General features: G+C 40.4%; 1 long non-coding RNA gene across 1 annotated transcript in view; it reads left to right on the forward strand.

The window, feature by feature from the left end:
• Positions 1-21,657, forward strand: part of LOC120399086 — a 57,110-nt gene extending 35,453 nt beyond the window's left edge. Inside the window, exons 2-3 of the long non-coding RNA XR_005594950.1 lie at positions 16,230-16,427; positions 21,539-21,657. This is a non-coding gene — a long non-coding RNA (uncharacterized LOC120399086). The remainder of the gene's footprint in view (positions 1-16,229; positions 16,428-21,538) is intronic.
• The last annotated feature ends 1,558 nt before the right edge of the window (positions 21,658-23,215 follow it).

The following is a 23,215-nucleotide window of genomic DNA, read 5'->3' on the forward strand; positions in this document are numbered from 1 at the left end:
AAAAATAATAAGGAGGGCCTTCTATAATTTTTAGATCCTCAAGCTTGAGTTAGATTTTGAGATGATTCAGAGAGAGCTCACTTTGGATGCTGAGTCAAATGCATTGTACATTGACTGAGGGCAATATGTCCTGGTGACGCAGAAGCCAACAACAGCGTTGTAGGAAAAACATAATCACATTATCCAAAACAAACAATAAACAGAAGATCTTTATTGCAACCAGAGAGAAAAAATTAATAATAGTAGACCCCCTTTTCCTGTGATCTGTGTGTCGTTACTTAGATAAGATGGGGCTATTACAAGAGGCCAGTTTGGAGGAAAATGTATTTGTAAATCTGCTTTATGCAGCTAAACTCCAGATGAATTATAATAGCATAATATGTATTTTTGAGGCTCATTCCCCTCCTTCCTAGAAAATAATTTAGTAAAATGAATTCGTACCACATTCTAGATGAGAACATGGTCAAGTGATGTTTATAAGGAATTGCTGTGTTGTTTTTTCCACATTCTCTTTGGGCTGAAACCTTAAATGACGTATAAATATCTGTTTGTTGGGTCTGCATTCCTCACATCTGATTTGCAGTATTTTCTGATATTCAGTTCTACTGATCCTCCAAATAAGATATAGTGGAACCTAGAAAATTATTTGTCGTGAACAATTTACCCAGAGAAAGTATCCCTTTCATCAGTTTGTGAATTATTCACGAAAATAATTTGATTGTTATGATGCATTTGTTCAGAACTGTTCCTCAATCACACTATACAAACATATTATTATGGCAGCGAAGATGTTATGGTTTTGGACTGGGGTCTCCCAGGTAGACAGCCCAGGAGCTAGGACAAAGGACAGAACAGAGTGTTCCGAAGCATCTAGTGCAGGGGTTCTCAAACTGGGGGTTGGGACCCATCAGGGGGTTGTGAGGTTATTACATGGGGGGTCATGAGCTGTCAGCCTCCACTCCAAACCCCGCTTTGCTTCCAACATTTATAATGGTGTTAAATATATTAAAAATGTTTTTAATTTATAAGGGGGGTCGCACTCAGAGGCTTGCTGTGTGAAAGGCGTCACCAGTACAAAAGTTGGAGAGCCACTGCTCTAGTGTTCAAAATGGAACAGAACTTTCTAAAGCACTTGTAGACCCAAGTGGGACACCGTAATGGAAACAGCTGTTCTTAGTGGCGGGGCAGTGGTGACTGAACTGAGGTTTCTGGAGTAGCATATGTCCAATTGCAACCACCTTTGTTTAAAATCAACAGTGCTTATGTACATAGTCTAAATAGTATATGTCCTTAATGTAAATAAAATGCACTGGGCCTCTCTTGATGTCACTGACTTCTGCAACAATAGAAACTGACCTAACACGAGGCCTCAAAATCGGCCAAAAGGCAACAATATTTTGGCTTACCATTTATTTGTGAACTCTTCAACTACATCTTTGACTATTTGCTACATCCCTGGTGTGTGAATGGCCTCCTAAGTCACATGGCATGTCTTGTTTCTACTCCCTGACTGGACAATTGAGTGGGTGAGTACATCTGGCTCAAATTGAAAATAAGCATCTGTGCAAATAATATTGTTTGCATATGAATACAGGTATTCACACAGAGAACAACTATTGATTGCCCAGCTGTTTCGGCAAGCAGAAACCCATGTGCACAAATGTTTGTGGAAAAGTGAAGAAAAAGGACCACAAACATGGCTGAACCAAACAGCTTTTCAGAGTTTCAACAACTGCTCACGAATGTTTTCCAGTATTTGCCCTTCTCTAATTTGAATTTATTTGAAAGTTACTGACCAGACACATATTTTATTATTTTTTGACCTGATTCTGTAGCCCTTAATCATGCGAGTAGCCCCATTGATTTCACAGGGCTACTTGCATCACTACAAATGCCTAAAAAGAAGTTTGAAAAAGGAGACTGCTTAAACCGTACTATTTCTACGGACATGCTTTATAGCTGAAAATTGTCTGTTGTTTCCATTAGTTAGCCTAGCTAAAATGACCTGCTGGTAAATGTTTCAAGGACTAGATCATAGGGAAAGGAAAACTAAGGACATATTTGAGTTTACAGAGATACCTAATTTTCCATCACTTAATGAGTATCTTCTTTATCTTACAACTTATGTTATTCATCAAGTAATTCATGACACTATTTACTGGAAAGTAATGGCTCCATATACCAGAAAGCTAGTTTAATCTGCTACTCGTTGTTTTTCATCCATTAAATAAAACTGACCTTTCATCTTTAGCATTGTGCTTCCAATGAAGACTTGCCAGAGAAATTAAAAATCTGTCTCATCAGACAGCTGCAAGGCATCCTACATAAGTAAAGAGTGCCGGTATCACCATCACCACATTCAGTGCTGAATGAGTCCATTTCACATAACCGCAAAGCCGGCAGTGTTTTTACAAAGCCAACAGCATACAAATGAATGAAAGAGGCTTGTGTCCTGGTTGGAGGATCATTGAGGAAACAATTTACAATGACTTAGAAACTGAAACTTTCAAGGGCAGTGTAATAAGCACGTGCAAATCTGAGATTTGCCCTGGAAAGTTTGAACAGGATCATGGATTAGGCATTTCCCCACGAAATGGTCCTTGTGTGTTTTTTCTAAGGGCCAGATCCCTTGGGATCCTTACTCATTCCTGACACAGGCTAAGGTTGATAGGCCAGATTATCCACAGCCCTGCAGCAAGTGAATACAAAATAAGTGTAAAACTCTGCCAAAGCAGAATGGTAACATCTTATACTCGCTTGACTATGCAAGGTGATGAGCCACATTCTCCAGTGTCTAATGGGTGCCTTCCTTGTAGCAGGACAGAAAGTTGTTTTGCCATCCATTTTTTTAGTGGAACTCCCTACTGATTACATTTGAGAATTCTACTTAAAATGGGTGGATGGCATCATATGGCCCGCAAGTCTCCCTCATGTAAATTGTCCCAGCAACAGAATGTGAGTCTGTCAGGTGGTGCAGAAAAAATGAAGTGATGTCATACCGGGGCTGATCCAGAGCACATTGAAATCAGTGGGAAGACTCTCAGTGATTTCAGCTGGGTTTGAATCTAGCAGGGCTTAAGATCTGTAAAAACCTTAGCATTTGCCTAGTGAGCATGCTCAGAAGTAATTTTCATAACTTGTAACTTTCATGTTACCTAATTTTTCCACCCTAAACCATACAGACATTTCTCACTATGGGCTATTTACAGGCAGAGTTTCAGATTTTAAACATTGGCCATTTTTGTGCCAGCTGTATTCAAAAAGAGTGGTTAGAATATTTTGCAATGGGAAAAGTGAGGGTTTTTTTCTTCCATAAATCAAAAACATGGATTTGCTGAAACAAAAAAACTTCCAAACCTTTAGGTAGAGATAAAGCATGGGAATTCTCAGTCTAAAACATAAATATTTTGGTAAATTATGAGTGTTTAAAAATAGGGGCTTACAAGTAAATTGTTTTGTAATCTAAACTACAGCAGACATAACCAGTGCTTGAGATAAATGAGGTAGAGTTATTCGCTACATTGCATTTCAGAAAAGATCATAAGGTGAAAATTCTCATGAAAAATGGAGGTGATATATTTAACGTGGAGGGGTCTATAGATTTAGTTTCATTGTCATAATATACATTATTTTCACAGTATATTGTTCATAAAGGGAGTCTACCAATGAAAGTTGGTGTTCATTATCTTCACAGTAGCCAAATCTGTGTAGCTAGAGAATAGGTATAAATAATCTCCTACCAGGACAAAGGTGCCTGTCTTTTAGATTTTAAATTCTTTCTGATTGTAAGTGCATTGGGGTGGAGCTTGTTTGTATGGCCCCTAGCACAATGGGGCCCTGACCAACTGAGGCCTCTGGGTGCTACCACAATATAAATGTTAAATTAATAATTTCTCTGTGAATGTTTATAAATTATGCAAGTTAGTGCATTGATAGTGGTGGTCAAATGTGCTTCAGGAGGAATGCTGCTCAAATGCAGGGATCAGTAAGGACGTCTTTTCCCCCTTGTTTTTATACCATTGCACAATGGCTAGGTGCATTATGGTGGAGGGTGTTTTGTTTTCCACTAACTCATCATGTCTTGACCGTTGCTGGTGATGTTCGCTGGAATACAGTAGATGAATCTGAATGGTCTAAGCCACTATGATAGTTCTGATGTTCCTAATATGGAAAAATAAAGGTCCAGATTCTGCAGTAAGATCTGTTCACTTTGTTCCATTCAGGCAATGCAACATGGCCAACTCTGTCTGCAAACAACCAGCAGAGAATTCCTCTTGTGGAGGAGAATAGCATGCGCTGATAAAGCTAACTGAGACAGAGGTTCTGGCTCCTGCACCAGCTGTCCCCTTAGACCACCATCAGAGGAAGAAGTGTAGTAGGGTGGGCCAAGATTGTGGCAGAGCAGCGTCCCACCACCTCTATTCTTCATTGACATTGTGTTGTCACCAGCAGCATAGAGCAGCGCCTGGGCTGCTCTAACTAATGCTGAGGCTGAGCAGCATGGATTCAGGGAGCTGTAATCAGCTTCTTGATGCCCCTCCACCACCTTCCTCCACCACCAGAGCTTGGATGCAATGGAGACTGTAGCCCATTTTATGCAGCTAACAATGGCTTGGTTAAGAGGGTTTTTTCATCAGTGAACTGGAACTGACCCTGTGGCTGTGGATTAACTTATCCTAAACAATGAAACTGTCTTACAGCTTTAATGGGCTTGTTCTCAAAGGTGGATTCATAAAGTTAATACATGCATAATATATACCGGTACACTTAACAGCTGATCAGACTCGCACAAGAAAAAAATCACTATCTTCCACCTTGACCTCATTTTAACCAATGTACTTTTACCCCAAGAGGGTTTGAAGATATAGACTGTCTGAACTCTAACATTCATTACAAGATTTCTTTTCAAATAAAGCACTAGTGACAGCATAGTTAGAAATGTGTAGACTCAAATGTTTCAGAAATTACTTACGTTTATTATTTCCATTTTTATAGTGTCCTAAGTAAATATTTTATTAGCCCACAAGCGCACAGCTCAGGACTTGATATTTTAATTTGCACAGGGAAATACAAAACCCTTCTTTCTTCAACTGTCCAGAGACACATAGTCTGATTATTAGTGTTCAGGGAGTATTTTGAGTAATGTTTATTTCGTTGCTTAGCTCATTATAACTATTTGTTTTGGGGCATTTTCAAACTTTTAATTAAAGTGGAGAGAGGATCTGGGTAGTCCTATATGGTATAAAGTATGCGCACACTTAACGTACTGTATTATATATGAATATTTAATAGGGTTTTAAAAAAAATAATTTGAGCATGCACACTTGTATGCACAACTGGTGACTCTTTGCACAAGATTTATGTGAAGTGGTTTTAATTTATAATAACAGTTCTGTCTAATCAAGCACACACTTCAAGAGGATTTGGAGAGTAAAATCTTTTCAAGCATGTCACTCTCACCTAGCAGCTATCCTTCCTGCATTTGGACAGTCTCAAATGAATTGCTATTATACTAGTTACACATATTTTAATATGTACTGCTCTTTCTCTTTTTTTGTCCCATGATTTTCTAAGGGTTGCTTAATATCTTTTTAAAAAGAACAGGAGTAGTTGTGGTGCCTCAGAGACTAACAGATTTATTTGAGCATAAGCTTTCGTGGGCTACAGCCCACTTCATCGGATGCTACTCTGAAACCTGTTAATATCTTTAGCATTTTCCTAACATGTGGCCATTAGCCAATATTTGAAGACATTGTCTGCTATTTTCAAAACCATTTGAGATTAGCACATATATATAAGCAAACTGGAACACCCAGTTTTCAGTTTGGAAAAACTCTTTCCCTTTGTCTTTTATGTGCAGCTTATGCACACATACACACTTCACAATGCCAGCCTGATTCTCCACTATTGTGCATTTTGTATAGTCATTTGCATCTGTGGAAAGTGAGTGCAGAGTAGAACAAATTCAGAACGGTAGGTTTGACATTCCCTTTCCACAGTTGCAAAAGCTTGCACAACTCGCAATGCAGGACAGATGCAAGCTCTTTATGGGCCACATCCTCAGCTGCTGTAAATGGGTGTAGCCCATTTGAAGTCAATGGGACTAGACTGATTTGCATGATGATGTAGGCTTTACACCAGTGGTGGGCAACCTGCGGCCCCCGGCTGCACGCAGCCCATCAAGGTAATCCGCTGGCCGGCTGTGAGACAGTTTGTTTACATTGACCATCCACAGGCACGGCCACCCGCAGCTCCCAGTGGCCGTGGTTCGCCGTTCCCGGCCAATGGGAGCTGCGGGAAGCGATAGGAGTCCCGGAGTGTGGCTTGGCGTTTAGAAGCATATGTTAATCTAACGTGAGGCAGAATAATTTGTTCTCTACAGTCCTCTCGGACGTGTAACCGTCTGGTTTGATTATACACACATATTTACTAATGAAAAGGTCCCAATGCAGCGTTAAGCACTCAAGAAATTTACACTGATTCAGCACAGCCCCAGAGGATTTTGGTACCATTTTATATATGGGGCAGATGAGCATTCTGAATGTTCAGAACATATACATAGTGAGCCTCTCCGCAGGCATAAACTGAGAAATAGATATGAAAATAAAGTGTGAATTTGTTAACGTTCCAGATACATTCTGAAGCCCATTATTTTTTCCTTTAGGGAAGAAGTGGGTGAAGGGATATAGAAACTATTAAGAGGCTTTATCATTGGGCTTGTGCTGTATATGGAATGTGTGTGTGTGTGTGTGTGTGATTAATTTTTTCTTTATTTTCATAAAGAACCAGCCAATGAAAAGTACAAAAAGGTAAATGACTATGTTTCCAAAGACCACATGTTTTATGGGATCACCAGTAGAATCATGCAATTGTACAACTTGTCACAGCTGCAAGACCAGACAATACCGAACCTGATAATACTTCAGAGAAATGATACTGTCTGTTTTTAAAAACAACTAAACACACTCAGAGTATGTGATAGCTGCTTACTGATAGACAAATATATTAACTATATTAAGGTTATCAATTTGAACCTAAGATATCCGAGGATTTCACCAAAGCTACCAGAATACCATTCATCTCCCACAATAACCTGAAAATTTCCAAAACCAACATGTTTTAGGAGAGCTGTGGTGAAAGCCACAAAATAAGTGCTTCTGGACTTCCACTGGTACTATAACAGTTGGAGGAAATGCCATGTGTGGATGCTACAGGAAGGATTTTCCATGGGAATATGCTACATGGTTGCAAAGATAAATGGTGCAATCTGTGCTTCGGTCAATTGTTTGTATCTAGAGCAGTGAACTGGGGTAGATGAGCCTTATAAATTTCAGCAGTAATCACTCTCCATCATGTACTATATTCTGGACAATGTAGCTAATTGGATCTCAAGATGCTAAAATGCACTGTGCAATGAGGGCAACAGACAAATCTGCTCATTAATATTTCTCTTCTTGTTTTTACTCAGACAATTCACCGGCAGATACTTTGGTCCTTAACTATCTTGAAAGGAAGCACATGCAAACTACTAATTTAATCAGTGTCACAGTATATCTGCAGAACTTCAAGAGCAACATCTCTGACTTTAGTATTGGCCCCAGTCCTGCAATTGGAACTGAGAGGGGAGAGCCATGTACCCATGTGGGATTCCCTTTGACTTCAGTAGGGTTCTGCACAGGTGCAGGGGTCTGCCCAGGCAGCAGTGATGGCAGGATGAGAGCTCTGTGTGCATGCTGGAATAGCCATTTTTGCAATATCGGCTCATTTTCATCCTGCTTTTATCTTATACAGACAACTGAATATGCTGCACCAACATCGGCCTCAAGACTTCATGGGACTTTATTTGTGCACACACATCCAGAGCCCCACTAAAAAGTGCCTTCTTAGATCCTTTATTCAGTGCCCCGCTGTGTTCATTCAAACATCCAGCAAAGAGTGTCCAGTAAACAGGTCTGTTTACCATCATGCTGTTCTGCTGGTATTTTACTTATGCCACATTCACATTGTATGTATCATCTTAATTGTTTCATAATGCTGTAAAAATTGGCCAGTGTAATCAACAATGCTGGAGTGCATTAAGTGCAATCTTTTTTAAATGTACTAAGATATTAGTTCCATATGATAAAATACATAAAATACAATGTAGATTTCAATGGGATCAGGAAAATGGGCTCTTCTCCACTTATCTAAATACTGGAAAGATACATAAGTTATTAGCTTTATGTCAAAACAATGATGTCCTGAGGCACTGGGTCGATGGGAGACACTCTCCTCATTCCGGTGGAGTATCGGAGTCAACGGGAGAGCAATCGGCAGTCGATTTAGCGGATCTTCATTAGACCCGCTAAATCAATCCCCGGGGGATTGATTGCTGTGCGTTGATCCCCCAGAAAGTGGAGACAAGCCCTGAGATTTAGAAGAGGAAAGACAGAGAAAGGCACACAACACTTTCATATAGTGACTATTCACCCTCATTGAAGATAGATCTGCCTTACTCAGGCACATCCAGATCTGAACGTCTCCAATATTAGGATCTGTTCAAATATAGGATTCCAGTTTGAGCCCATCTCTATTCTTGATACTTTGAATTATTCACTAATGTTGAGGAGGAGAGTCTGTGGGACAGTGAGGGCTTGTCTAACTTAAAATGCTACAGCGGCAGCGCTATAGCACTTCAGTGTAGACACTACTTACGCTGAGGGAGGGGATCTCCCATCGGCATAGGTAATCCACCTCCCCGGGAGATGGTAGCTAGGTCAACAGAACGCTTCTTCCATCAATCTAGTGCTGTCTACAGGGGGACGTAGGTCAGTTCAACTGTGCTGCTCAGGCATGTGGATTTTTCACACGCCTGCACAATGTGGTTAAACTGACCTAATTTTCTAGTGCAGACCAGGCCTAAGAGGGAATACCTAGGACCATACTATACCTGGCCTGGTACAGGTGTGCCAGCAGGGTGAGATGGTGCCTCCTTCATGTCTGTTCTCCTGGTTGGGGCCAGCCACCATGGGTCTCTGGAGCGCAGGCACAGTGTGAGGCTAACATTGCATGTATGCAGATCTTCCCAAAGGGCAGGGTGAGGACAGTTTCACATCCTGTCCCAAGCTGGCAGAGCTGTCCAGGGACACTTGGGAGCACACGACAGGTAGTGCCATTTTAGTAAATGGAGCATTGTCTTTGAGAGGCAAATTATGATGTGTTGCTGTTGAGCCAGCTGGAGCTCTCAAAATAGAATATGAACTGTATAAAGATAACTCCATGAAAACACTACTGGAAATCCAAATACTTATCTAATCTCTACATTTGGCAACCTGCGCTGCATTACTGATGGCTCAAACTGGTGAAGCAGAGTATGACTTTTACACCCCAAGGAAAGTTAGCCAAGAAAAAGAGTACCATTTAGTTCAGAGGAAAGATGTTCATACATTTTTATATTTTTAATGACCCCAGTTGAGAGCTTGGAAAATTAAAAGGGCACATGGCCAAGAATAGCTCAATGTAATTCTACTGAATGCAGGCTAAATAAGGATCAGCCCTATCTAACTTCTCAGAGGTACATTAACCAGAGACACTGTATAAAGTTCCAAAACTATCAGATGCCTAAAAGGGATTAGGGGATAACTAAAGTGAAGAAAACCAATTTATTCATAATGTGAAACAACAGCTCATAGAAACTAATGCAAGACAGTTCTATGGGAGACAGAGACACAGGAAATGCAAGTCCATTTGTTTAGAGAGAAGGGGGAAGTTGAATATTGCTGGATAAAACACTGCAGCCTAAGTTGAAACTATTTCCAGGTGTATAACTTAATTAGGGGGAAAAAGGCCATTCTAATGATCTGCTGTCAGAAAAAACTAATAAAGGGAACTCTAAACTATTCCCTAACAAATAGTCATCCACCTGTAGGGGGAGCTAAGCAGCACATGTGCATTTATTCAGTCCTGAAAAATGACAGCAATGGCACATTAAGGTTAAGAACAGAGCCCACAAGGTTGTCTTGCTTTCTGTCCCCTTCCCTTTTACTCCACTCCCTCTTGATCCTAGGCTCTCTTTGATCGGTGCCCACCTTCCTTTTACCCACAATCTACAGGCCAGCTTCTTAGCTGGTATAAATTGGCTTTTATTATTTATACCTGTTGAGGATCAGACTCTTTTGCTCTTTTGTAGGCACATTACAATAGGGTCTTTTGCAGAGCTCTGCACAAAATGTCACAATTCACAATTTTCGGTTCACAGAATTTTGCATGAAAATTTTCAGTTTCTCATTATGTCCCATCTCCGAGATTTGCTTTAATTTCCATTTTGACAAAAGGACTACTTTTGCATTGAAAGACTTCAAAAATGCCAATTTTCAGATGTTTTCTAAATGAAAGTCATGAATTTCACATGTTTTTGCATGTGAAAACTGGCCCATTTTCACTGGAAAGTTGATCTGGTTTTACTCAAAACTAAACTAAACTAAACTAGAAACCCATGGATCTCATCAAAATTTGCCACAAAATGGGGCCATTTTTTAGTTCTTCTGAAATGTGCAAGAAACATATGATTCACTTTGCATTTCATAGAGACTATGTTGCGCACTTCTAGTATTTCTTTACAAGTTCAAATGCCAAGAGACAACAGGAAACTGCTGGGACATATTTATTTTGAAGATACAAGTGAAGCAGGCAAAGGTACAGAAACATTTCTACAAGACAGCAGGGTACAAAGACTGAAAGAAAGGCAAACTTGCTATATCACAGACACTGACACTTTGAAAGATATCCAGTCTCTGTATGGTTGCTCACATACTTGAATACATTGCATTGGGTTGCCTGTACCTACTTATTTATTATAACATTTTCTTTTCTTACTAGACAATGTTTGCTTAATTTACTTTCCTGTGTAGTCGTTGTTAAACTAAAAGTCAATAAAAAACCACTGAAAAATAAATACCTATGCCGAACTCAATCCTCATCCTCATGAAAGTCACTGACAAAATGACCAGTCCTGCCTCTATGTAAGACACACTAACCATAGTTGGGGCTCAATCCTCCTCCTGCTGCAGTCAGTAGTAAAACTCCCAGCGAGATCACTGGCTCAGAATCAGGCCATAAACCATCAAATGCCCATGCATCAATGTTTGTGTTTCAGTGAGTGTTGTGTTGCACCCATTCCTGGATGTCTGGTGTCACACTCACAGGGCCTCTCATTTTTTCCTAGGCCAGGTGCTCTCTGACTTTGGGCAGTACTTCCCTGTCCTGCGCTGGAGAGATTGCAGAGCTGTCGGCTGGCTAACTGTTGCACTGGGGGGAAAGGCAGTACCCAGTAAGGAGCCAACAATGTAAACAAAAACAGTTTTCCAAATGTACCACTAGAAAATAAATAAAGAACTACATTGTCAAACTGAGATCCAATATACCTGCTCCTTCTTGCCTGCCTTCCATTTCTAATGCAGCTCTCACCTGGCATATATGATGTAGGAATTTGTTTGGCCAAACGATAAGATCTTGCAAATAGATGTCACCAGAGACTGTCATCCTAGCTCTTTCTACAGCATTGCTTCTTCTGATCCACAATGCAAGCGGTATGGGAACACAGCTTGAATGTTCAAACACATATACAACAGCATTGTGGTCTCATAAACATGAAAACAAAGTTTATGCATGTAATACACCAGACTAAATGATTTATAGCTAGGACTAATGATCAGAAATATTGTGAAAGGCAGGAGGGAAGCTATATATGGCACAGACATTTAATTTTGAAAGATTTCATAGATTTTAAGGCCAGAAATGATCATTACAATCATCTAATCTGACCTCTGCATACACAGGTAATAAAATATCACCCAGTGATTCCTGTATCAGGCCCATAACTTCTGGCTAAGCTAGAACATATCTTTTAGCCAAATCTAATTCTGATTTAAAAACTTCAAGTAACAGAGAGTCCACCATATCCCTAGGTAAGTTGCTCCAATGGTTAATTACCTTTGCTGTTAAAAATTTGTACCTTATTCCATCTGACTTCATCTACCTTCAGCTTCCATCCAGTGTTATACCTTTGTCTGCTGCATTAAAGAGCCATTTACTATGAGTAATCATCTCCCAATGTTGGTAATTACAGACCATAATGAAGTCACCTCTTAATCTTGTCTTGGATAAACTAAATAGAATGCATTTCTTAAGTTTCTCAATGAAAGGAATGCTTTCCAGCCCTCTAGTCCTTCTGTAGCTCTTTTCTGAACTCTGTCCAATTTGTCAGCTTTGTTTGTGAAGGCTGGACACTCGAAATGGACAATATTTCAATGGCTCTTTAATGCCATATACAGAGATAATATCAACTCCCTACCCCTATTTGATATTCCCTTGCTTATTCTTCCAAGATTCATGTTTTCTCTCCTAACTACATCACCACACTGGGAGCTCATGTTCAACTGGCTATCTAAGGAGTTTTCAGTGCATTCCAGGACACGTTCTCCCATCTTGTAAGTGTGACCTATGTTCTTGGATAAGTGACCTCGCATATGGCTGTATTAAAACACATGTTGCTGAGTGATCCCCACTTACCAAGTGATCCAGATTGCTCTTTAGAACTGATATCTCTTTATCAATTAGAGTGACCAGATAGCAAGTGTTAAAAATCAGGACAGGGGGTGCAGTCTAACAGGTGCCTATATAAGACAAATCCCCAAATATCGGGACTGTCCTCATAAAATAGGACATCTGGCCACCCTATTATCAATATTTACCACTCCACCAATTTCTATGTAAAGAAAATAAACATAAGCAAACTCATGGGATGGGTTGAATTTTGTGCAACTTTTTCTATGTACATGTTAATATGAAAATGACAGCTTAGCCACTTAATCACATGCCCTGGCTATTTGTTTATATGTGTAAATCATTTATCATTGTTCTGGACCTGTCCCTGTAGGGTGGAGGCCAGTGACTATGAAGGGAAACATTTCTTCTGTGAACCTTAGCATTAAAGTGAGTGTGAAATCTTGTACTGAAGTCAAGGAGAGTTTTAACATGGACATCAGTGAGGCCAGAATTTAACACAGGGACTGGGTAACCATGGGAAAAGGGGGAGTAAGACAGGGCTACAAGGGAAAACTTTGTAAGGTAGGCAGTAAATAGATTTGCTGCTTCTGGTTTAATCTTGTGATCAGTCACTAGTTATTAGGTATGCTGAGTTATGGAATTATGTGCGCTTTGTAATCCACAGCCTCAGAGCAATTTTTTAGTGAGGTGAAATCTAGTTAGAACAACAAAATGAATTGTATATTTTGGGGGAGACAGTCCACAATGGGCAGAGAGAGTCCTGCTACGGAAGTGGGCAGCCCAGCCACAAACATCCAGAAATTCTATCATATATCCAGGTTATGAAAAGGTCTATAAAGTACTTTGGTATCTTTTTGGATGCAAGGTGCTGTGTAAATAGAAATCGTTTTATTTGTTACTCTCAGTGTAATTTTTAAGTCCTCCTAAACCAAAGTCTTAGGTAAGTGATGAGCTGACAGGTGTTCTACCTTCCTATTTTACTAATTAATTGCTTACTCTGATCACTGGCGCTCACCAAATAAACTATCTCTGGTCAGCTTATCTGTTGCTCATCTTGTTTACTGAAATCTTTCAGCCTCCTGCCAATAGGGCTTTGCCCTGCAAACACTGCAGATACATTTCTGGTTTTGTTATTATTTTAATCATTTTTGAACAATGAAGGGGAAAAAATAAGTTTGATCAAAGGCATGTTTGACAAAGAGGGCTAGATCATTCTAGGCAGTTGAAATAAAAATACAGGAGAGAAACTCTCAAGTACTGTGCATGCTAGTTAAACAAAGCTAGGGGCCTGATTCTCCTTGCTTTAAACTGATTTAAATCAGGCCTAATAAAACCTGTATACATGAGAGCAAAATGAAACCACTAGGAGCTTATTACAAGAGTGTAACTCTACTTTTTAAACATATAAATATGTATCTATTATGAGAGCTATGGTAGATAGTAAAGCGAATGGGAAGTTACGCTACTTTTTAAGCATGATACTAAACCAAATGTGCCCACGTGGTGTTGGAAAACATTTGAACATGGCACAGGTAGGGTGGAGTATCTGCTTCTTTGGTGTATTTACACTGTGACTGGAAGTATTTAAAGGGCTGTCACAACAACAACAGCATCTCACATCAGCCTATATTAAGAGGAAGTAGTTTCTTCCACTGAAAACAATGATAATCAGGAGGGCTAAACTTGCAGTGACCCATGATACTTGCCATATCTTGCTTTCTTTTTCTGAGTCTATATTCCCTCTGCTCCTGCAAACAGGGAAACTTCTGTTCTTATGTTGTTTGGTGATATGTGCAGTGTGTTCCCTTGGCTTGTTATTATTATTTATTATTGACAGGCCCCTCCTGTTTAACTTTTTAATCTTTTATTGAAAAAAAGCTTGTTGGGGTAAAAAGAACTGAAAGATGATGGTCGTAGCATGACTGTTTTCTGCTAGTTTAATAGTAGTGACTAGTTGTTTTCTGCAGAGTGGTTTATAAAGTCTAATTATTCTTAACCGCTTTCCAGAGCTTGGATTCAGCTCCACTGGGATTCGTGGCCTCTCCCACATTAAACTCCGGGACGCGGTGCCCTTCCAAGACTTAAAGAGCAGATTTCAAAGCCTTTGAGTCGAACACTCAAAAATGCCTTTGTGACGTAGGAGCCAAAGTCACATTTTCAAAAGTAGTTCAGGCACTTTGGCGCCTAAGTCTCATTGGAAGTGAATGGGACTTCAGTTCCAAAGTCATTTAGGCCTTTTTGAAACTTTTGGCCTTTGTGTTGTTTGGCAAATAGCACCAAAGGAAATAGCTTTTTTTGTCTGGAAGGGACCCCCAACTATTCCAATGCTGTGCAGCAAGGTGGAGTCTGATTGTTCCCCATCTCTCTTCCCTAGGGGAAAAATGAATATCAGTGAATAACCTGATTTCACTTGCTTTTACCGTTACAGGACCACTGACCTTCAAGAAATTCCTGTGTTGTCTTATTTATCCGGGCCAGATCACATGGGTAGATGGGGCTAGAAACTTATCAAAGGAACTGGTCCATTTCAAGATTGCCTTTTTTGCAGACACTGAAACTGACAGTTCAGCATACTGAATTGTCTGTTTCAGTGTTGGGATATCAGTGGCAGTAGTTCTGGGTCCACAGAAGCAGTTTGGGCAAAGAAAGTTGTTTTTTTCTCTATTTCTATCCAAAGACTGTGGATAGGAGTCTTTGCTCACTCTGTATAAATAGGATTTACCCCTCATGGGAGGTGGGGCTTGATTAGTTTATTGCTTATGACCCTACTTCTGGCTGATTGGGATTTGGATGTAAACCGCCATGACCACTCAGCACTCCCCAGATACATCATTTACAGTACGGATGAAAGAGGAGCCAAGAATATTCCTTCCTGGCACTCCAGAGTGTATACAGGGCTCTCTGTTGGAAGGGATAGAATTCCCTCCTCCATGCAGTGTCAGATCTCATACTGAGCAGCTGCCTTGGCAGAAACGTTCAGACTCCCAAGAGAGAAAGTGCAGAATGGATGGAGGGTCCATAGGGAAAGGGGGAGGTAAAATTAGCTATAGCAATTTTGGATCATAGTAATAAAGAATGGAGTAGACCTACTAAATCATCAAGCCCACCCTTTCACAAGGGCAGGATATAGTCCCTTGATGAGAGGACACGGAAGATTGAAGTTTATTCTGAGTCTGTTTGCCTAGGTACGTATATGGCCCCCCCGTCACCACAGTGTCTGAAGTGACAGCTGGATGAACAGAGGCCAAATTCAGGGGTGAGTCTAGAGGGAGACTAAAAAGTCAGTGCAAGTCACACCTTCTTCTGGTTTCTTTCAGTGAGTATGTCAACTCCCTTTAGAAGTTCTCTGGACTGACTTAGACTCACTGAGACTTATTTATTTAGATTCATGCCTATTATTTCTATACTGCTGGAGCACCCAGACATTTTAAACAAGAGGGGGGGCACCTTGTGCTGGGCACTGCACAGTCATAAAATGGAAGCTGAACCCTACCCACACAGATTACAACCGAAATAGCCACCGAATATTTTATGTAATTTATTGTTTATATTGTGTTCTTCTACTTAAGTCTTTCTGAGCCAGTAGTTCAAATTGTGTATTGACATAGGTGACTTCCCTGAGAATAGAAGAGTCCATAAAAGCTCCCAAGCCAGATATCCTTTCATTGCTTCTTTCATTGCAGGTGGCACAGAGACCTGAACACCTGACATTCAGCTGAACCGAAGCATGCTCATTGCTCACAAATCTGCAAGCAAAGCAGGTTTCCTGGTGTTTGAGTTATAGCAAAACTTGAAACAAATTGTTGAAGAGGGAGCTCCAGTATTCTTCTGACTGTCTGGTAGGGCTCAGCTATCCATCACGAGCTCTATCAGATACGTTTGTAAGTAATATCTGAAAATGTTCATCTACAAGTCATCATTAAAAAGGTAGCAGGGTAAGACAAGAACCAGAAAGGCAAAGCCATAAGTCTAGATGTGGCAGATGTATGATTGCAGTAGTTGTAAAGACGCGCGTCCACTAAAACAAAATAGATGGTTTTAGCTATGCAAGATATTGTACCATGCTTGAACATTTTCATTTATATAAACCACAAGGCAAAGCTTGAAACCTGGGCTCCTATGATCTTCAGAGTTAAAAGAGCCCGCTAGTATATTTCTCTTCTTTTTCCTTTTTTGTCCTCCAGATCCTTAATTTCATATATTGGGAATACATGGTAGGTACCAATTCAACAAGGTACTAGGCATATACTTAACTTCAACCGCCTCAATCACAATGAATGATTAACTTCAATGGGACTACTTAGGGGCTTGAAGTTAATTCCATGCTTAGTGCCTTGCTGAATAGGGGCCTGAGACTGTCACTGATCTGCTTTTCATGTTCCTATTTCGGTACATTAAATACCTGATGCAAACTTTTTAGCCCACGTTGCCTTTCCACATGAGCTTTTATTTATTTAACATTGTTTTTTAATAAGAAAGAAAGAAAGAAAGAAAGAAAGAAAGAAAGAAAGAAAGAAAGAAAGAAGAGGTGCCCTTTGGTTGAATGTAATAATATCCCTGGCTTCCCTGCTGTTTTTCTGAAATTGTTATAGCTCACACTTTTATTACAAACACAGCAAAGACATATTTACTAAATTGAGAATGGGATCAGGGATTTAGATCATCTAACTTTTACACACTGGACCTACGGTCTATCTGTCCACCATCACAATAGGAGTTGTGTGTCTCTCAACCAGTCATCCACAAATGCACCACAGAATGCTTTGCATCTCTGAGCATCAAAGGAGATGGTGGGGCGAGCTTGGTGAAACTTTTCAGATAAATCGTTTATTCAACAAAAAATGCAGGTTCGGTCAGCTTGAAACGATCTATGACAGCAGTCTCCAACCTTTTTGTCTGGCAGGCACCAGACGAAGGACCGTGGTGGCGGTCGAGCATTCGCTGAAATGCTGCCGAATTTCGGCAGCGATGCCTCTCAATGACATCGTTTGTCGGTGGCAAGCGGTGTCATCGAGAGGCATTGCTGCCGAAATGCTGCCAAATTTTGGTGGTATTTCGATGGATGCTCGACCACCAGCCAGGATGTGGGTGCATTTGGCGCCCGTGGGCACCACGTTGGGGACCGCTGATCTATGAATTTGACACAAATAGTTTTGGCTAGTCACAAAACTGGTGATTACCCTCCTTTAGCCCAGCAGTTAGGGCACTCAGCTGGGATTTTAGAGACCCAGGTTTGAATCCGTGCTCTGAAATAGTCCAAACAGACTTTTACGAGTCACCAAAAATTTCAGATTTGGTTTGACCCAAACTGAATTTTTTTCAGTTTTTCAGAACTGCCACCAAACGAAAACCTCAGTGATTTTCTCAGCTCTAGTGCTGAGTCCTGCAGCAGGTTGAAAGGAGACCTTGTGAGAATAATCACAATAGATTGCCAGACACTTTCAGCATCTGCAGTGGATAATTGCAAGAACCAGTGCAGGTCTACTCCTGTGGGAGAAAGGGAAGGGGAACAGGATCACAATTCAGCACCAATCAGTTGCTAGTGACTCCAGTTGCCCTGTCTACACTATTTTGACTGTGGTTTTCAATTGTGGCTTTGATTTTTCAGGCAGACAGGGCCCATGGTGGTTGTAACCCGCAAGCTGAGAACCACAATGTTAAATGTTGACTTTCAGGGAGACTTTAGAAACCTCATATTGTTGTCGAGATTAGTAGCAGTAACTACAAGGCAAGCATGCAAGAGAGAACACATAGATCCGTGTAAGGCGAACCCAGAAAGGCTGTTAGAAACTTCCTGTCACCGAATGCTGGGTCAGCTCTAGTGTCAACATTGGTTTTTCACATGTGTTTACGCACTGATTGGTTTATGAAATAGAAACAAAATCTCACTGGATTTAGGAACCTTTCTTTACTTGGGTTTAGGCTCACAAAAGTAGTTTGGTCTCCTTGACTAACCTAAATTGGACCATATACAAAACATGTATCCAAAGGGGAAAAGCACTGTCACCATACCTATCCTTTGGTTTTTCTTGTTTCCAAAATGCACTTCCTTTCTCAGGGCCCAGCCTTAAAACCCTCCCTCATGCAAGTAGCCCATTGTCTTCAGTGGGACTGTGTGTCCGAGTCAGGACAGCCCACGCAAGAGAGGTTTGTAAGAGCAGGCCCTTAGCCTCTTGGATGACTTCATCAAAGGAAAAAAGGATGATTCTCAGCAGAGCTTAGCACGCTGGGCTTTTTTGTTTTGTAAGAGAAAAATATAATTAAAGAGGGAAACATGCCCCACAGAACAAGTTCCAATGCTAGGTTGTCATGCTAGACCAAATACCTGAAGAAGCCTCTAAACTTCATGCTGTTTGTTCAGGAAATAGAGACCAAACAGTGCAAACATAGGCCCAGACTCTGATACCCTTCCTCACACTGAGTAATTAAGTTCATATCTTAAATTAAAATCTAGCTTTCTTATCCACAGTCTTTTAAAACTAAGGCAATAATGGGCCTAATACAGCTCCCAGTGATTTCAGTGGGAGTAGAGTCAGAGCCTTCTGCCCCAATTTCAATTTTTTTTTATAATAGTGGATGATTTTTAATGTAAACTCTAGGCCTTTCATCTGCATATATTTTGTACTTTCTCTCTTTTGATATCAGTTTCTTAGCATATGACCCTTTAAGAACATACATCAGTGCGGCCATACTGGGTCAGACCAAAGGTCAATCTAGCCCAGTGTCCTGTCTTCTGACAGTGGCCAATGCTAGGTGCTCCAGAGGGAATGAACAGAACAGGAAATCATCAAGTGATCCATCCCCTCTTGCCCATTCTCAGCTTCTAGAAAACAGAGGCGAGGGATACCATCCCTGCCCATTTAAATAAATAATTGGGAAGTTAGTGTGTGTGTGTGTGTGTGTGTGTTTTATGTACCAAGCAGCATGGTCAATGGGTTTTATTATAAATAGTATCACAGGGTTATCATTATGTAAGATTTTGTTGTTGTTGTTGATTGTCAGCTCTTTGGGGCAGGCACTTTCATTTGTTACATGTTTTTTTATATCTAGCATAATGGGGTGCCTCTAGGCACTAGCAGAATATAAATGGCAATCACAATTCAATAAAATTGTCCTCTGCAACTCAAAATGTTGATGGATTCTATAAGCAATGATATGAGTCACTAAACTCACCAATGTTGTCAGTGAAATTATATTATAAGGCAATATTGATGAGATTTAGGTGAAATTAATACTATAGTAGACTTTTACTTTGGTGAATGATGTGCTTAAAAGCCTAGTATTGTAATAAATAATGTCAACATATCAAATACTGAGTGACCTGATGGACAACTCGGTCCCCCTCCCAGATCTTTAAGGGTGTTAATTGAAGTAGCCTGAAGCCATCCTTTTAAACTTCATTGATGAAGCCAGTCTTCTGTCCAAACTATAAACAGACATGTGCTCAGGGCATTGTTCATCATACTTCACCTTTTCGTACATTTGGGGGGGGTGGAAGGAAGCGGGCATGTTTCCAGAAAGAACATTTCTCCAAGATCAGGCAGAGGGAAATTATGGTGATGGATAAACTATTATGGCATGGCAGCTCTAACTGATGCCGGACCTCTGGATTTTTTAATACATGATGTGCTAGATCCTCTACCTCTTTGAAGCCACTTCTCTGTCTTAAAAACATATGAAGCATATATTGTACGCACTACTGCGAGATTAGTTACTTTCCTGTACAATGGTTTTCAACATGTGTAAACCCAAATTCTTGAGTTCATGTTGGGCTTGGATTTTTTTGTCAAGTTCACAAACTCACAAATCCTAGTAAAAATATGTTTAGTGCTGAAACTGAAGAGGTTTAATCAAGATACCTACATGGATTCAACCACAACCCAGTCAAGGCTCCAGTCCTAGAACTGGCTCTGTGCTTGTGGTTGTCTGGAATTCCATGGGAGTCAATGAAACTGAAACAGGAGCCGGCAGGTGAATACACAGTGAGAAGGAGGCTAGCAGAGAGATAGGCTTGACGGTGTTTGGTTCTGTTGCTCTTAGGGAGCTAAAACGCCTCTTATTTTAAAAATGAATCCGTTTTTTTTTAAATTGAGAGAGTCCTTTAAGAGAAAGGAGGGCTGGTGGTTACGGCAGTGACACAGGAAACCTTGGGTCCAGTCACTGCTCTGCCACAGTCCTCCTATGTGACTTTGGGCAAATCACTTAGCCTCTCTGTGCCTCAGTTTCCCTCCATAAAATGGGCCTTGACTTGAAGTGGCTGACAGTCTAGGTATCAAAGCCAAGAATCTGACAGAAGACAACTCTACCCAACCTTGGTGTTGGAAACAGGAGATGAGGATGAGTGTCCTTTTAACCAATGTACATCATGATCCCCATAATAGAAGTCAGATTAAAACTAGCTCACCCCGTGGAATCTGATGAGTCTTTGTGTCATGTGATGGAGCATTTTAGACACACTTTGATCATCTGGATCAGTCACTCAGATCTGAATTGGACTCACACAGGTTGAGCCTTGCCCCATACAGAGCCCAACTGGAGTCTAATTCATCTTTTAAAATTCAGTTTGCTCATTGGCAGCAGTGCCAAGCCTCATGATTTTATCTCAAATCTCATGATATTAGGTGTTTTTCCTAAAGCCCCAACTCTTGGAGTCAGGGGATGACATGAGACTCTCAGCTTTCCTTTTTTTAAAAGTGAATTTCTGGTCATCTTGGTTTCAGAGAAAAACTTGAAAAAGTTAACCCCTAAAGACTCCAAAACCAGGATGCAAATGAAAAAAACAACGTTTATTATTATTTTAATCTCATTATTTTAAACAATTGGGGATGGCAATATTGCAATCCTCTGATTGCCATAGGTTCTTCCAGGCTAAACAAGACCTGAATTACTAAACAAGCCGGGGTAAGGGGAGGGCGGGAGAATCTTTCCAGCTTTCTTTATGCTCCATAAAGGAGCAAAACAGGGTACAAAAATATTTCTTTTCCTTTTGCAGGTCAGCTTCAACAACTCCCCTGTGTGAGTGCGACTACCAGTTTTTTGCTGTTTTAACAGGGAATGGCTGCTAGTGTTAATTTTTTAGTTTATCTGAGTTCTTGTTTATGTTTATTTTGTTACCACAGTACTCTCCATGCCTTGCACAGCTGTTGTCGTTGACTCAACTTGTCTTAAGTGTTTTGTGATAATTTAATCTTTGTCCCCTCTTAATATAGCAATGCCATCTTATATTGAAATAATAGTACCATGTGTTCCTTGTAGCTTCATTGTATAAATAAATAGATTTTTTAAAAGCACATACAGTACATATGTTCAAGTCATGCCAAAGAAGTCCACAATCTTTGTTCTGACTCAGATGTAGCTCGTCGTCAAATTGTGTAGTTTCTATACTGGAGAAAGTTCGCTACTCACTAAATAGTTGGCATTGTTGGCATTACTGTGGATAAGCAGGAAACATCTTCCATGTCAATCAGTGAATATGATTGGGATCTTCAAAGGTGTCTAAAGGGAATTTAGCTCTCAATCCCACTGAATTTCAGTGGGAGTTGGGCACTTAACTCCTTTGAAAATCCTAGCTTCTATGTTTAAGGTGCCATCTGCACTGTCTGAACTGAGTTCACAGACAGTGTTTAAACTCAGTTTATACTGGATCACAGCTAACATCATTGCTGACATGGCTTGATTGCTGACAAACCGCTTCATCTGCCCTATCTCCCACTGCAGGCTCGCTGGTGCTCATGCTAACCACACAGGGCTGGATTACCCAATAGGCAGACTAAGCATGTGCTTAGGGTACCTGCAAAGCAGGGAGCATGAAAAAAATGAGATTTTTTTGGAAAAAATTTGATATTTGATATTTCAAAAAAAGCATCGAAGTAGTCATCATGGGAAAAATCGGAACTTTGTTAGACTTCCTTACACTCCACTACATGCTCTTCCCTCATTTTTCTGTTCGCTTTTTATTACTTATCCCCACCTAAACGAAGGGGGTGTTCTACTAACGTAGATCGAAATAATGCGAGGAAATAAGAAACTGTAACTGATCATCATACTCCTGGTAGTAAAACAGACATTGTTCTAGAAGGTGTGGATGTGTCAGAGACTGAACCTGCTCATGCTGTAAATAATAGGAGAAAAGATCCTGGTATGTGGGTTGATTTCAGTACCGATGATATAGCTTACTGGATAGATCATGGACCAAATGACCATCAACACCACAGTGGGCCATTTGAGAAATCAAGTTGGACTTTTACCAATGGCAAACAAACAAGATATTGTCCACAAAAAATATTTTTCAGCGAATGGTGAGACATACACTTGAGAATTGGCTACTGTATTCACCATCAACAGGGTGTGTGTACTGTTTGGTTTGCAAACTTTTTGCATATAAACCTTCAACATCCCGGTTTGCTGCAGATGGATTTCGTGACTGGAGGAACACTGTTTTAATTGAAAAACATGAAAATAGCACTACTCACAGAGATTCAATGTTGACATATTTAAATCGAAAACAGGGCTTTGGATTGACACAAAAATTGGAAGAACAAATTAAAGGGGAGTGTGAATACTGGCAACATGTCTTTCAGCTTGTTACAGCGGTTATTCAAACATTAGCTGAACGTGGTCTGCCTTTCCGGGGATCAAATGACACATTTGAATCATTGCAGAATGGAAA

Source organism: Mauremys reevesii, linkage group 2, assembly GCF_016161935.1.
Source record: "Mauremys reevesii isolate NIE-2019 linkage group 2, ASM1616193v1, whole genome shotgun sequence".
NCBI lineage: Eukaryota > Metazoa > Chordata > Testudines > Geoemydidae > Mauremys > Mauremys reevesii.